This window comes from Lontra canadensis, unplaced genomic scaffold, assembly GCF_010015895.1.
Source record: "Lontra canadensis isolate GAN:19392208 unplaced genomic scaffold, GSC_riverotter_1.0 scaffold20, whole genome shotgun sequence".
Taxonomy (NCBI): Eukaryota; Metazoa; Chordata; class Mammalia; order Carnivora; family Mustelidae; genus Lontra; species Lontra canadensis.
The window spans coordinates 9,999,533-10,014,677 of NW_022631014.1; positions in this window are offsets into that span (position 1 = coordinate 9,999,533).

Here is a 15,145-nt window from a genome sequence, read left to right on the forward strand (position 1 = left end):
TGCATATTCATGTGTTTACCTACAGAAATTTTTATTTGGTATCATGATCCTTGTTCCTGAGAATCCAACATATTTTGAAGTCAGTGCATCCAGCAGGGAATTTAGTCTGTAGGTTTAGATCTTCCAAATCAGATTCCAGATTAAGAAAAATCACAATATTATCCTCCCAACAGCCTTCTTTTTAAAGTTAATTAATTGATTGATAGATTGATTTTATTTATTTATAAAGATTTACTTGTGTGTGTGAGAGAGCACACGAGGGGGAAAGGGAGAGCAGGCTTCCCACTGAGCAGGGAGCCCAACATGGGGCTTGATCCCAGGACTCTGGGATCATGACCTGAGCCAAAGGCAGATGCTTAATGACAGAGCCACCAGGTGCCCCCTCACAATAGCTTTCTTTTCTTCCAAATACGAGACGTATTGAGATTATTATTAGTGAGACTAATGAAAAGGAAGCGATCATGTCAGAAAGACGAAAAAATAAAACAGCCCCGAAGCACATCCTAACTAGTCTAACCTTGAGAAATTCAGGAGATGGCTCCTGAAGGGGATTCTACAAATACCTGTCCACTACTCCTCAAATGTCAGGAAAATCAAGGAAGTCTGAGAAATGGCAACCAAGAGCAACATAAGGACACAAAACAAACAAACAAAAAGGAGACAAAACAACTAAATGTGTGTGTGGTCACAGGAGTTAGATCCTGGAACAGGAAAAGGACATCAGGGAGAAATGGAGGCAATTTCAGTAAGGTATGAATTTTAGTTAATAATAATAATATATCAATGTCAGTTTGTGAATTGTAATAATGTCTTGTGCCAACAAAGGATGTTCAGAACAGGGAAGATGGAATAATGTGGAGTATACGAGAATAGCCTGTAAAATCTTTGTAATAATTCTGTAAACTTGAACCTGTTCTAAAAATGTTTAATTTATTTAGGGGCACCCGGGTGGCTCAGTCGTTAAGCATCTGCGCTCTGCTCAGGTCATGATCCTGGGGTCCTGGGATCAAGTTCCGCATCAGGCTCCTTGCTCTGAGGGAAGCCTGCTTCTCCCTCTCCCACTCCCCCTGCCGTCTTCCCTCTCTCACTGTGTCTCTCTTTGTCAAATAAAATAAATAAATAAATAATAAAATAATAACATAAAAAATAAATCAGAAGAAATAAATAAAAATAAAAAATAATTCAGAAACTTATTTGGCGGGGGATGTAAGTGGGGTGATAGAAGATCTGTTAGGTTCGGCTTTTATCTTTCACTCAGCGTATGTGCATAGTCTTATCCCAATGCTGTCAGAAGAAGCAACCATGTGCTTGAAGTGGGGAAAGGGAGAGGGAAGTGGACGAAACCATCAAGGACAATTGAGGACCTGCTGGTGACAGTACATAGTATCAGATGATACCTGGCTTTAAATTACCCAGGACTCCAACCGGTGGGCACTTCCTGTCCAGGAACTCTCTGATTCTTACTCTACATGGGAACAGTTGTGTCTGTGGGAGGGAGCTGGGAAAGAAGAGCCCAAGCTTGTAAAGTTCACATCCCTTTAATGGGACCCTTGTTGGGGAAAAGTGGCCAACCAATAGTGCCTATTGCTGTTTATGCCTATGTTTATTTCCTGCATTTGTCTCTTTTTTGTGATGCATTGTCTCTAAAGACGGCCACCATTAATTCCTTTCCTCCCCGTGGGTTCATGCTGCTCTTCACATCAGGAGGTGGAATCCAACTCCCCTCCCTTTGGATCAGGGTGGGGCTAAGTAACCTACTTCACTGAGCGATGAGGAGGAACAGACATTTTGGAACCTCTCTGGCTGGGTTATTAGAAGCTTAATGGCTTCTCCCTGGGCCTCTCAGGATACTTGCCCATGGGATGCTCCCTCTCAGGACTCTCCTTGGAAACTAGCCATCATCCTTGAGGAGAATAACTACATAGACAGCCCCCCTACAGGTACTGTGGTCCACAGTCCCAGCTGAACACCCAGACCCCACAGAGCCGGCACTGACTGCCAGCCATGTGAGGGAGCCATGTCCCATGTCCAGCCCAGTTAAACCATCAGATGATTCCAGTGCCAGCCACCCTCTGACGTGAACTGTGTGAGAGACCTCAAGCCAGAATTGTCCAAGTAAGCTCAATCAACCTGCAGAATTATGAGAGAAAATAATAAATCATTGTTTTAAGCCACGGAGTTTTGGGATGGCTTCTTCAACTACAGTAGATAATTGGAATTTCCCTAAGAAAAGCACCCTATCTAGCTAATTTCCAAGGTTTGACCAATACGTGATGTCGGCCTCTGAAATTTAACCTACATGGTCCTTGTACTATCTGGCACAGTTGGAAATCAAAAACATTTTGGTATAGTATATATTGAGTTTTAGAACTGGGTATGGTATGATAAATAAGACAGATTTAAGGCTCAAAGAGAGATTTTATCTAAAAGGAATTTCATGTTTTGTTTCCCAGTTTTAATATTTGTTTCACCCCTTTAGGATTATAGACCCATATGTAAGACCTGGGAGAATTTTCTTCTTTTCTTCTTTTTGCTCTGTTTTGATTACCCTCAAGTTACAATGTGTGTGTGTGTGTGTGTGTGTGTGTGTGTGTGTTCAAAAGAAGGAAAGGCAGATAAGAAAAAGAAAGAAGGAAAGCCGCAAGCATTTGGTTGTTGGAGTTGACCATCTTTTTTTTCAGGGAGGGGAAAGGCAGAGGCAGAGGGAAAGGGGAGTGAGAGACTCTTTAAGGAAGGTCAGGGCTCCACACTGTGCTTGATCTCACCACCCTGAGATCATGACCTGAGCTGAAATCAAGAGTCGGATGTTTAACGGACTGAACAACCCAGGTGTCCCTAGAGTTGACTATCTTTTATATCTTCTCCTTTCCATATTTGTTTCCTCCAAAGAGAAAATAAAACAAATAAAATCATCTATCAATTCTTTACCACATAGCCCAGGCACTGTTCTCAATGTTATTCATTTATTTCAAAGATTTATTTATTTGTTTGAAAGAGAGAGTAAGGGAGCAGGGAGAGGGGCAGAGGGAGAGCTAGAGAGAGAGAGAGAATCTCAAGCAGACTCTCCACTGAGCATGGAGCCAAAGGCAGAGCTCAGTGTCAGGGCCCTGAGATCATGACCTGAGCTGAAACCCAGATCTGGATGCTCAACCAACTGAGCCACCCAGGCGCTTCTTGTTCTGAGTGTTTTATGCAGAGTAACTCATTTAATTCTAACACCCTATGAGTTTGGTACTGTAATCATCTTTAGTTTATAGATAGAGAAACTGAGGCACAGAAAATTTAAGAAATTTGGCCAGTAGTTGACTAGCAAGTGTTAAATGGGGTTTCAGACCTAGGTCATCTGATTGTAAAAGCCAGGGTTTTCAGGTGCCTGGGTGGCTCAGTTGGTTAAGAATCTGCCTTGGGCTCAGGGCCCTGGGATCGAGTCCTACATTGGGCTCCCTGCTTGATGGGGAGTCTGCTTCTCCCTCCCCCGATTGTGCTCTCTCCAGTGCTCTCTCTCAAGAATAAATGAAATATTTGGGGCGCCTGGGTGGCTCAGTGGGTTAAAGCCTCTGCCTTCAGCTCAGGTCATGATCTCAGGGTCCTGGGATCGGGTCCCGCATCGGGCCCTCTGCTCAGCGGGGAGCCTGCTTCCCTTCCTCTCTCTGCTTGCTTCTCTGCCTACTTGTGATGTCTGTCTGTCAAATGAATAAATAAAATCTAAAAAAAATAAATAAATAAAAAGAATAAACGAAATATTTAAAAACAAATAAAAGCCAGTTTTCAGTTGCCACTCAACATCTGCAAATTTTAATAAGGTGTATTTACTTTTAATTAATTAATTCTTATTGCGATTAATTAATTCCACATGTATAGTTCACTAGGTGTTAGTCTGTGACTTATAATTAACTGCTCGAGGTAGCCACATTTGCAAACTCTTTAGTAACAAGGCCTGCATTCCTGTGTGCCTGAGTATGAAAAATGATACACATATACACTCGATTCCTAATTTTCAATTTTCTAGAGAAAGGTGGTGGAAAGAGTGAAAATGAGACCAGACAACAACAGTGAAAAAACGCGAGGTAGGATCTAACAGACCTGGGTCTGAATCCCGGCTCTGGCTCTTGAGCAAGTTGCTAAGTTCTGCTTAGTTTCCTTATCTGTGAGAGAAGGGCACCGATGCGTTTTACCACAATGTCATGGGAAGTAATTGCACTTCTCTACATTGAATACTCGTACATAGTGGGAGAAGCAGTTGAGCAGCGTTATGAAAATCTTGGGGTTTGGAGTCAGACAGAGTAGGGTTTGAAACCCATGTCCCTAGGGCACCTGGGTGGCTCAGCTGTTAAGTGTCTGCCTTCAGCTCAGGTCATGACCCCTGGGTCCTAGGATCAAGTCCTGCATTGGGCTCCCTACTTGGTGGGAAGCCTGCTTCTCCCTCTCTCACTCCCCCTGCTATGTCTCCCCCTGCCAAGCCCATGTCAAATAAATAAAATCGTTTTTTTTTTAAGATTTGATTTATTTATTTGACAGAGAGAGAGAGATCACAAGTAGGCAGAGAGGCAGGCAGAGACAGAGGAAGGGAAGCAGGCTCCCCGCCTAGCAGAGAGCCCGATGCGGGGCTCAATCCCAGGACCCTGGGATCATGACCTGAGCCGAAGGCAGAGGCTTTAACCCACTGAGCCACCCAGGTGCCCCCAAATAAATAAAATCTTAAAAAAAAAAAGAGAGAGAGAGGAAAGAAACCTATGTCCCAGACCTACTCAGTATATAACTTTAGACAAACAAACGTGCAAACCAGATGAGACAATGTTTGGAGATCACCTGTTACATACTGAGAACTCAAAGAGTGGTAGTTAGGAGATGCTACGGGTTACTTCTACTCCACCTCCTCTATCTCGTTCCCTTCCCCATCCTCTCATCCTTTGGGGAGAAACTGCCACGCTTGTGTCGATAGACGTTCCCCCTCATTTTATTTTTATTATAGAATTACTTAAATACAGGAAATTTACTATTTTTAGTGTACATTTCTGTAAGTTTTGATGGTTGCGTGCAGTTGTATAACCACTATGATGAGACATAGTATGTTTCTGTTACCCCTTCTCCCCAATTCTTACCGCTCCTTTATGCCAATTCCTACCTCAACCGTAGGCTTTGGCAGCCACTTGTTTGTTTTCTATCCCCATTACTTTGCCTTTTCCCACATGTTACATAAATGAAATCATATAGCAGGTAGAATTTTGCATCTGGCTTCTTTCACTTAATGTAATGCACTTGGGATTCATTTCTAATAGGGTTTTAATTATTTTTAAAAATATACATTTTCCCCCTCTGTTGCATCATGCTGGTGGTGATAGATGAACTAATTAAGGGTGAGATCTCGAGAGTCCCTCTTACACTCAGAGATTATGCCATTCTTTGGTTCACCGAAGTGCTAGCAAAAACCCAACCCGAACTAAACCCAGTGAAATCGACAGAACACAGGAATATCAGTTTCAACCAATTTGGAATGAATAGCATTCTGTGACAAGCAAGACTCTGTTATCCCCCTCTTGTTTTTTGTGCAATTAAAAAAGAAGAAAAGAAAAAAGAAAAAGACTCACTACTCTGATTTGAGCTACTCGTTCGTTTTATAGGAATGCTTTTTTTAGTGACTTGGTCGCAGGAATCTGCAGCATCTCATTTTGAATTCAGTGTCTTCAGATACCATTTTGAGTCACTTCCATCCTCTGCATTTAGCCGTAATGTGATTTATACTTCCATGCTGACTCCATACATACTAGCTGGCAATGGATTGAAATGAAACCTGCTGAGGAGAATCCATTGACAGTAGGAACTCAGGAAGATCAACGGGCTTAGGGAAAAGGGATCATGGTCTTTTTCATGCTTCTTCTCATTTTAACTCTTAGAGATTCTAAATCTCCTAGCACTTACCGTTAAGTCTTAAACAAGGAGGTAGGGAAAAAGAGATCTGTCTTTTCATCCTCTAGAATTGAGGTGGGAAATAGGACGGGAAGGTCAGAGATGATTAAAACGGAATAAATATAGCAGAGTTTGGGGGAATTATAGCTATCAAGCTTTTAACTGATTTAGCGTAATGATTCCTCCAAATGACATTCCAAACCTCAAATGTATTATTATTTCCAAGTCTCTAGTTGGCATCTTCATGCTTTGGTGCTACAGAAATTGCTAGTTGTTTCACCATATTTACTCTGATGACAGTGCAGTAGCCCAGTGGTGGGGCAGTTCATTTAACAATAATTCTGAGTGCCTCGTAGGCATTGTGCTAGATATAGAGAATTTAGGGGTAAGCAAATCCACCAGCTCTCATCCTTATGGAATTTACAAGCTGGTGAGATTTTTGAGAATATCTTGTAAATTCATGATACTTTCTCAATGCCCCAAAGACATCAGGATATCAGTGTGTCACATAAGCATCCTCCAAAATATAACTCTCAACTTGACAGGACGAGGTAAATATGGAGGTGGTGTTTGCTTTGAAAAATGAAAAAAAAGATGATTCCAGGGATTTCGAAGCTTTAATATTGTTGTTTTATTATTTCTGCAATCAATATTTTATTTTATTTTCAGCTTCATTGAGGTAGAATTGATACAATATTGTAAGATATACTACGATGGCTTGGTATATAGTTGACCCTGAACATGGGCATTAGGAGCACTGGTACACCTTATGTAGTAGAAAATTGTCTATAACATTTTTTAATATTGTCAGCTTTTAAAAAAAATTTTAATTATTATTATTATTTTTTAATGAGACTCCACACTCCACGTGGGGATCGAAATCATGATCCTGACAGGAGTCTCATGCTCTATGGACTGAGCCAGCCAAGCACTCCCTGTGTATAACTTTTGACCACCTAAAAACATAATTACTAGTAACCTACTATTGATCAGAAGCCTTATCGATAACATAGTCAATTAACACATATTTTGTATGTTGTATGTATTACGTACTGTATTCTTATAATACAATATAATAGTATCATAATGGAAGATCAAACAGAAAATGTTATTAAGAGAATCATAAGAATGAGATAATATACTTTCAGGACTGTACTTAGAAAATCTGTATTTAAACAGACCCACGCAGTTCAAACCCATGTTGTTCTAAGGTCAACTGTACGTAAGCTTTGTGAAAGGATATCACCATCAACATATCCTCCATCACCTCACATATTTCACCTTTCTGTGCGTGTGGGAACATTTAAGTCCTACTGTCTTGCAAGTTTCAGTGATATAATATAAGATTAGCAGCTATTATCATCATGTTTCATATTAGAACCTCAGAACTTATTTAATAACTCAAAGTCTGTACCTTCTTACCAACCTCTTCCTATTTACCCCATTCCTCCAATATTTGGCAACCACTTTTCTATTTTATGTTTCTATGAGTTTTAATATCTTTTTTAGATCTATGTTGTTGCAAATGAAAGAATTTCCTCCTTTTTAAAGCTAAATAATTTTTAATTGTATATATACATCACACTTTTTTTTCAAGATTTTATTTATTTGTTTGACAGACGAGATCATAATTAGGCAGAGAGGCAGGCAGAGAGAGAGAGGGGGAAGCAAGCTCCCCGCTGAGAAGAGAGCCCTATGTGGGGCTCAATCCTGGGACCCTGAGATCATGACCTGAGCCAGAGGCAGAGGCTTTACTCACTGAGCCACCCAGGCGCCCCTACATCACACTTTTTTTATGCATTCATCTACCTATGGACACTTAGATTGCACCCATGTCTTGGCTATTGGTGAATAATGCTGCCAATGAACACTGAGAGTGCAGATGCATCTTTGATATAATTATTTTATTTTCTTTGATATATACCCAGAAGTGGGATTAATGGATCACATGGTAGTTCTATTTTTAATTTCTTGAGGATCTCTATACTGTTTTCCATAGTGCTATTCCAATTTATATCCCCCAACCCAAACAGTGTCTAAGTGTTCCCTTTTCTCCATATCCTCACCATCAATTGCTATCTCTTATCTTCTTGATGATAGATATCTTAACAGGTGTGAAGTGATATCTAAATGTGGTTTTGATCTGCATTTTGCTGATGATGAGTGATGTGGAGCACCTTTTTATGTACCTATGGCCATTCGCATGTCTTCTTTGGAAAAATGTCTACATAGTCAGGTCCATTGCTCATTTTTAGATGGGTTGTTTGTTTTGTTTTGCTTTTCGCTATTGAATTGTATGACTTCCTTGTATATTTTGGATATTAACCTATTATTGATCAAGCGGTTTACAAATATTTTCTCCCATTTCATAGGCTGCCTTTTCATTTAGTTGATGGTTTCCCCTGCTGTGATGAATCTTTTTTAGTTTGTTTCAAGATTGCTTTGGCTCTTCAGAATCTTTTGTTGTTCTATGTTTTAGATTTTTCTTTTAATTTCTGTGAAAAATTCCAGTGGAATTTTGCATTAAATCTGTAAATTGCTTTGGGTAGTATGAATATTTAAAAAACACTAATTTTTCTAATCCATGGACATGGGATATCTTTCCATTTATTTGTGTCTTCTTCAATTTCTTTTATCAATGTCTGAAGCTTTAAAATTGTCAAAGAAATTCGTAGTTATTTCACTATATCTAATTATTTTCTTATTCTGACTCATTCCCAAGAGGATTTGTGGTGACTTATGAAATGTAGAATGTACATTTGTTGTACATAGAATGTACAACAAAATACACAACAATGACAATAACAAAACAAAATAAAAGGTGATTTCCCAATTGAACTAAGAGAAAATCAGTGTAAGTAAATTGAAATATTGGAGTAATGTTGGGATAAAGTAAGATTTAGAAAGTTAGAATAACAAAAGCATACCAGAATAACTGTATTCCATAAAGATGTATGGTCACAAATTTAGATCTGTTCTGATTAGTTTAGTAGGGATCAAGATTTGTCCCACAATTTACCACACAAGTACCATAAAATCAAAAATTGCTGTTCAAAAAAAGTAAAGCTGTTCTTAGTACAGGAGACAGGAGAAATTTCTTCTGTGAGTCTTTTGAGGAAATTATAAAATTGGTGTTAATATAAATAAATATCCATTTCATTATCAGAGTTATCACCTGTAGTAATTAAATCCAAGAGTTTTGTAAAGAGGACATTTACAGATACCCTTGTTTTTCCTTGATCTCTGATAATGCTAAGTGTTCCCATATAGCAGAATAAATAATTCTGCTATATGGGAACTTTCCTGTAGAGTTACTTTCCTGTATACCTTCCTGTAAAGATGAGGGATCTGGCTTCTCGGGAGCACCAAAACATAAACAGAAAACTTCCCAACATCTAGCCTAGCCCCAGAAGCTCTGGCTGTAGGAGACAGATCTGAGCAGTGCTCTTTCTGCCAGGCCCCAAAGACAGAGATAGTTGATTATGGTAGGGGACCCAAGCTGTCCCGGCCAGCAAGCTGCTGCAGACCTCTTCTACTCAAGGAGCCTACTTTCCATCTGTCTGTTGCTTTTGACATTCTGCTTAGGCCTTCATTTCCATGAGACACTCCCATTCTAATGGTTCTCAAAACCCCTTCTGTGGCTTCTCCTTCATGTCATCTCTCTGGACTTGTAGTTGTTGGTGTGTTGTTCAGCATCAATACCTCCCATGAGCTGTGAGATATAAGCGTTCCTCCCTTCAGTGCTTAAGTCTGAACTGAAATCAGAAACAAACGCTCCCAGCTTCTTGAAGACTCACTACACTTTTTCACTAGCTCATAGGTTCCCTTAAGACTCACCCAAAACTCAATTTAGATGCAGGAGGGACTGTTTTGCATGTAAGCTGCCCCTTTCCTCAAAGATCAGTCAAGACTATCACATCAGACTCTGACCTTCTCTTCTTTGGGACAAGGACTATAGCCATGGTTTTCCTCCCATTTGTTTTGAGGTCTTGTACTCATCAGCTTCTGCCATCGCCCCTAGTTAATTCAGTTATTTCACATCTAAGAAAGCTCATCAAGGCTACATTCAATAAAATCAAAGCTAGCCCACCCCATCAGCTCACCCACATAAGCCAGGTCATACTCAAATTCAACCAATTAGGCAGCCAATAAATATGTCTTGGATGTCTTCTGTAGGCCAGGCCAAACGCGATAAAGTGACTTTGCATCTTCCTTAATAGATTATGTTTAAGTGAAACTTTCAATAGATAAGCAGGTTTGACCCTCCCTGGGACCTCACTAGCTGTAGAATTTCAGAATGGAGTATTCTCCCACTGTTCCTTTTCTTACTGGTTTAGTCAGTTTCACCTGATTGATTGCAGGGGGATAGGAGCATATAATGTCTTTTAAAATATTATGGCAAATATGTCATAGCTTCTTTACAGTAATATTTTTCACCTTACTGATGGTGAATTTTCCTATCCAATTCCTACCCTTCTAATTCCCGAGGCCTGTTTCCTTTCGGTCTGGGTCACTAAATGAGGATGACAACTCAGTGTCCTTTACAGAGAGCAGTGGTTAAGAACATGTGTGCAATGTGGCCAGAATTAGAATCCAGGCACTGGGAATGGCCTTGACAGCTTATTCATCTTTACAGAGACTTAGTTTCCTCATGTGTAAAATGGGTGAAATGAAATGAAATGAAAGCAGTCAGTACATGATCTCCATTATTATTACTTAATAGCCATCATAGTTTCCTAAAACTAATACGGATCTTAGAAATCGCCTATTTACACATATTTGATGGCATCTTTTGATATAATTTTTTCTCTAACCTGAGTAAAAGGTTTCCAAGTGTGCTGTGCATACAGACCTAACAGCACTAATTGCCTTAAATAGTTCAGGCTGAAGAATATTAGAGACCTAAGTAGGTTAAAAAATTAAGCTAGGATTTGGCATCTATTAAAATAATGTTTCCTGACAAAGCTCTAATGAAAATAAAAATAGCTATAAAAGAGTCTTTTACACCAAGCTGATTCATAGCCTAGTTAAAAGTGATCACAGTGTTTATGCCTGTCATTAACCTGGTTTCCATTTCAGACAGAGAATGGCTTGAATAAGAAATATTTTCATCCATGTCTCTTCTCACTTGGCATTGCATAGGACATTACAAGGCTGGACTGGGACTGTGCCAAGGGAGTCCCAGAGAAACAACGGGCTGGCATCTAATTTACACTAAGGAGTTTAGGGGAGAATCAGTAGGAGTTCAAGCGGGAGGTACCAGAGACTAAGGGCTTGGTTATAGAATATAATTGAGGTTGAGGGGCCAAGTATCTTAGTCCATTCATGCTAAACGAAAGCTGGAAGCTGCAAAGTCCAACATCAAGGCACCCACAGATTCTGTGTCTGGTGAGGGTCTGTTTCATGGTTCATAAGACAGCTGTCTTCTCACTGCATCATCACATAGCACAAAAAGTGAGGGAGCTTTCTGAGGTTCCTTTTATAAGAGCACTAATGCCATTCATTGAGGGTTTCACCCTAATCACACAATCACCTCCCAATGGCCCTACCTCCAAAAACTATCATGTTAGAAATTAGGTTTTTACATGTGAATTTTAGGGGGGTACAAACATCTAGTCTCTAAGAAAGCAGGTAATCTAATGGGTATCCATGAAGTTGGACTATTTCAATCAGATTTTATTCTCTTTTCTTTTTATCAGAATTTATTCTTAACAATGACATATGTCATCTCAAAGCTATTTTTATTGGGCTCATATAGGCCTGTTGGGTCATGGTTGTGACTGATCTGAAAAGACCACCTACCTCCTGGGAGGGAGGAAATACTTTCAAAAAAGGTACTTCACTGGCGATTCACAGACCTGTACCCCTGGGGATAAAAATATATTATATGTTTATAAAAAATAAAATAAAAAAAAAGGTACTTCAAATAAGTACTTGATTCAGTTGAAGAATCAACTGTCAAAGAAAAACTACTAGAATTATAGAATCAGGAGAAATGTCAGTTTTCCTGTCTCTGTAGCATCCCTCAAAAGAAAAATTCAAACATAGCCGGTGTCCAGAAGGCCATTTTCTTGTTATTCAGTTTATTAAAATATATTTTCCTATAGTGAGTTGAAATCTGCTCCCTTGTGACTCTGTACATCCAGTGATTCTATTTCCCTCCCTCCCTTCCTTCCTTCATTCATTCCTTTCTTTTCTTTCTTTCTCTCTCTCTCTTTCTTTCTTTTGAGTAGAAGGAGGTAGTTGACTTCCCTGATGCTTAGTAAAGGACCGTGTGATGCTTGGAAACATTCTTCTGTTCAATTCTTGTTTCTCTTTATAGCCTGCCTGGCATCTCCTGAAAGAACTTTGAAGGTCAAGACAAGAGGAGATACCATATATTTTACACAAACTTTGGGACTGATGTCCATTTTCTTTCTGCTTTTTTTTTTTAAATGCTGATGAAACACACATAATAAAATTTATTATTTAACGGCTTTTAAGCATACAATCAGTGTTATTGTGTACATTCATGTTATTGTATAACCATTACCACTACCCATCTCCAGAATTCTTTTTATCTTGCAAAATTGAAACTCAGGACCCAGCAAAGCTACCTCCTCATCCCCCACCCCTGGCTTCTGGTAACCATCATTCTACTTTCTGTCTCTTTATTTTGACTATTTTAATATCTCATATAAGTGGAATAAGACAACATTTGTCTTTTTGTGACTAAAATAGCATAATGTTATTTTACTTCACATAATATCCTTAATTTTCATCCATATTATTTGTTTATTTGAGAGAGTGAGTGAGTGAGAGAAAGAGAGAGAGAGAGAGGCAGGGTCTGAGGGAGAAGCAGACTCTCCACTGAGTGGGGAGCCCATTGTAGGACTCCATCCTGGGAATCTGGGACTATGACATGAGCCAAAAGCAGATGCTTAATTGACTGAGGCATGCAGGCTCCCAATTTTCATCGATGTTATAGCATGTTAGAACTTCCTTCTTTTTTAGGATGGAATAATTGTCCACTGTATGTATATAGATCACATTTTGCTTTTGCATGTTTGCTTTCTTTTAAATTTCATACCAGAAAAGGAAGAATCAGAGAATTCAAGGTCCAGATGGAACTTCAAAGGATGATCTTTAATGTAGTTTAAACACGCACACACAAAGCATCAGGAGACTGAGATTGATAGAACCACAATGACATCCCTGTACACATTCACTAGATTTGCAAATCTAATGGCAAGTGTAATGGCAAATTTAAACAGGCTGACATGGGGATACCTGGGTGGCTCAGAGGGTTAAGCCTCTGCCTTCCGCTCAGGTCATGGTCTCAGGGTCCTGGGACTAAGCCCCGCATCAGGCTCTCTGCTCGGCGGGGAGCCTGCTTCCCCCTCTCTCTCTGCCTGCCTCTCTGCATACTTGTGCTCTCTCTCTGTCAAATACATAAATAAAAAATCTTTAAGAAAAATAAAAAAAAGGCTGACATCACCAAGTGATGTCAAAGATGTAGCTCAGTTGAAACACTAATATGTTGCTGGTAAGGATGTAATTAGCAAAATCCACTTGGAAGGGGCACCTGGGTGGCTTAGTGGGTTAAGACTCTGCCTTCGGCTCAGGTCATGATCCCAGGGTCCTGGGATCGAGCCCCACATCGGGCTCTCTGCTTGGTGGGGAGCCTGCTTCCCCCCCCCCCTGCCTACTTGTGATCCCTCTCTGTCAAATAAATAAATATAAAATCTTAAAAAAAAATCCACTTGGAAAACTGTTTAACAGACTCTCCTACAGCTGAACATAAAACTTACGGCTCACCAATTCCATTCCTAGGTATAAGTGTAACAAATCAATATATGTGTGTACTAAGAACATTTATGAGTCTATTCCCAGAAGTACTATTCATAATGGCCCAAACTGGAAACTACCACGGCGCCCAACAATGGAATAGATGAATAAATTATTGGCATGTTCATACACTGAAATAATTTATAACAATGAAAAGAAACAAACTGCTGCTTTGTGCAATAGCATGAATGAATCATAATGAGTCTCAAACATAATGTGGATGGAAAGAAGCCAGGTAGAAAAGAATACATGTTGCATAATTCTGTGTACGTGAAGGGGAAAAACTGGTAAAACTAATTTATAGGACTGGAAGCCAGGATACTGGTTAACTTTCAGGAGCTGGGCAATACTCAGGAGGGAAGAATTAGGAGGGCTTTTGAGGTTTTGGTAACATTGTATTTGATTTGGATGTTTGCTATGAGGGTACATGTAAATTTGGAAAATTAATTCAACTGTATACTTACATATGTACACTTTTTTGATGGTATATTTCTTAGGATAACAACATATGCTTTAAATATAATGACCAAGGATTTTAAATACTATGCATGATATACATAAGTATTCATGGAACATGTGTGATTATGCACATATTATGTAAGTGGTAGGATTTTTGAATGTTTGAATGTGACACTGTTTTTATAATGTTATTTGTGCAATAGGAAATTAAAACCAAATAGAGACTATTTATTACACTTATTTGCCTCCCAGGGGATCCGAAGTTCTGAAGGAGATACCTTAGACAGTAGAATGAAAAGGCAACAAGCTAGCCGTGGGTGATAACTAGAACAAAATTCATGGAAAACATAATAACACTCATTTATAATACAAAAATATATCCATACTTACTTATTGAGCTATTGAAAGGAAACCTTTTCTTATCCAAGAATCATAGGACTTGAATTATGGAAAGAATCTTAGAGTTTACTGAATCCACCCCCTCCATTTTGTAGACACAATCAGAGTTACAGCATCACACAGTTTGATGATGGCAGGAGCAGGGCAGGATAGGGAATCAAATTTCCTGATTCTTACTCCAGGGCTCTTCTTTCGAATCAGCTACTGGTTGCCGCTAGATGTCTTCAAAGCTGTGGCAGAGGCTAGGAACAAGTGCCAAAAAATGACACTGTGCAGAGAGGTTTGAGAAAGTTACCAATTACTAGACTCCATTGAAATCACGCAGCTTTGCAAAGTGATTTTGCAATTTCTTCTTTCATGAGTTAGAGTCTCTCCTTGACCCCTAAAACCGGCTTTAACCATGTGACTTGCTTTGACCAATAGAATGAGGCAGAAACCATGCTGTGTCAGTCGTGAGCTTCAGCCTCCTGAAACTGTGAGCAACTTAGCCTTTGCCTCTTGGAAGCCTGCTGGCCATCAGGTCAACCAGCTCCAGCTTCTTGGGAGATGAAAG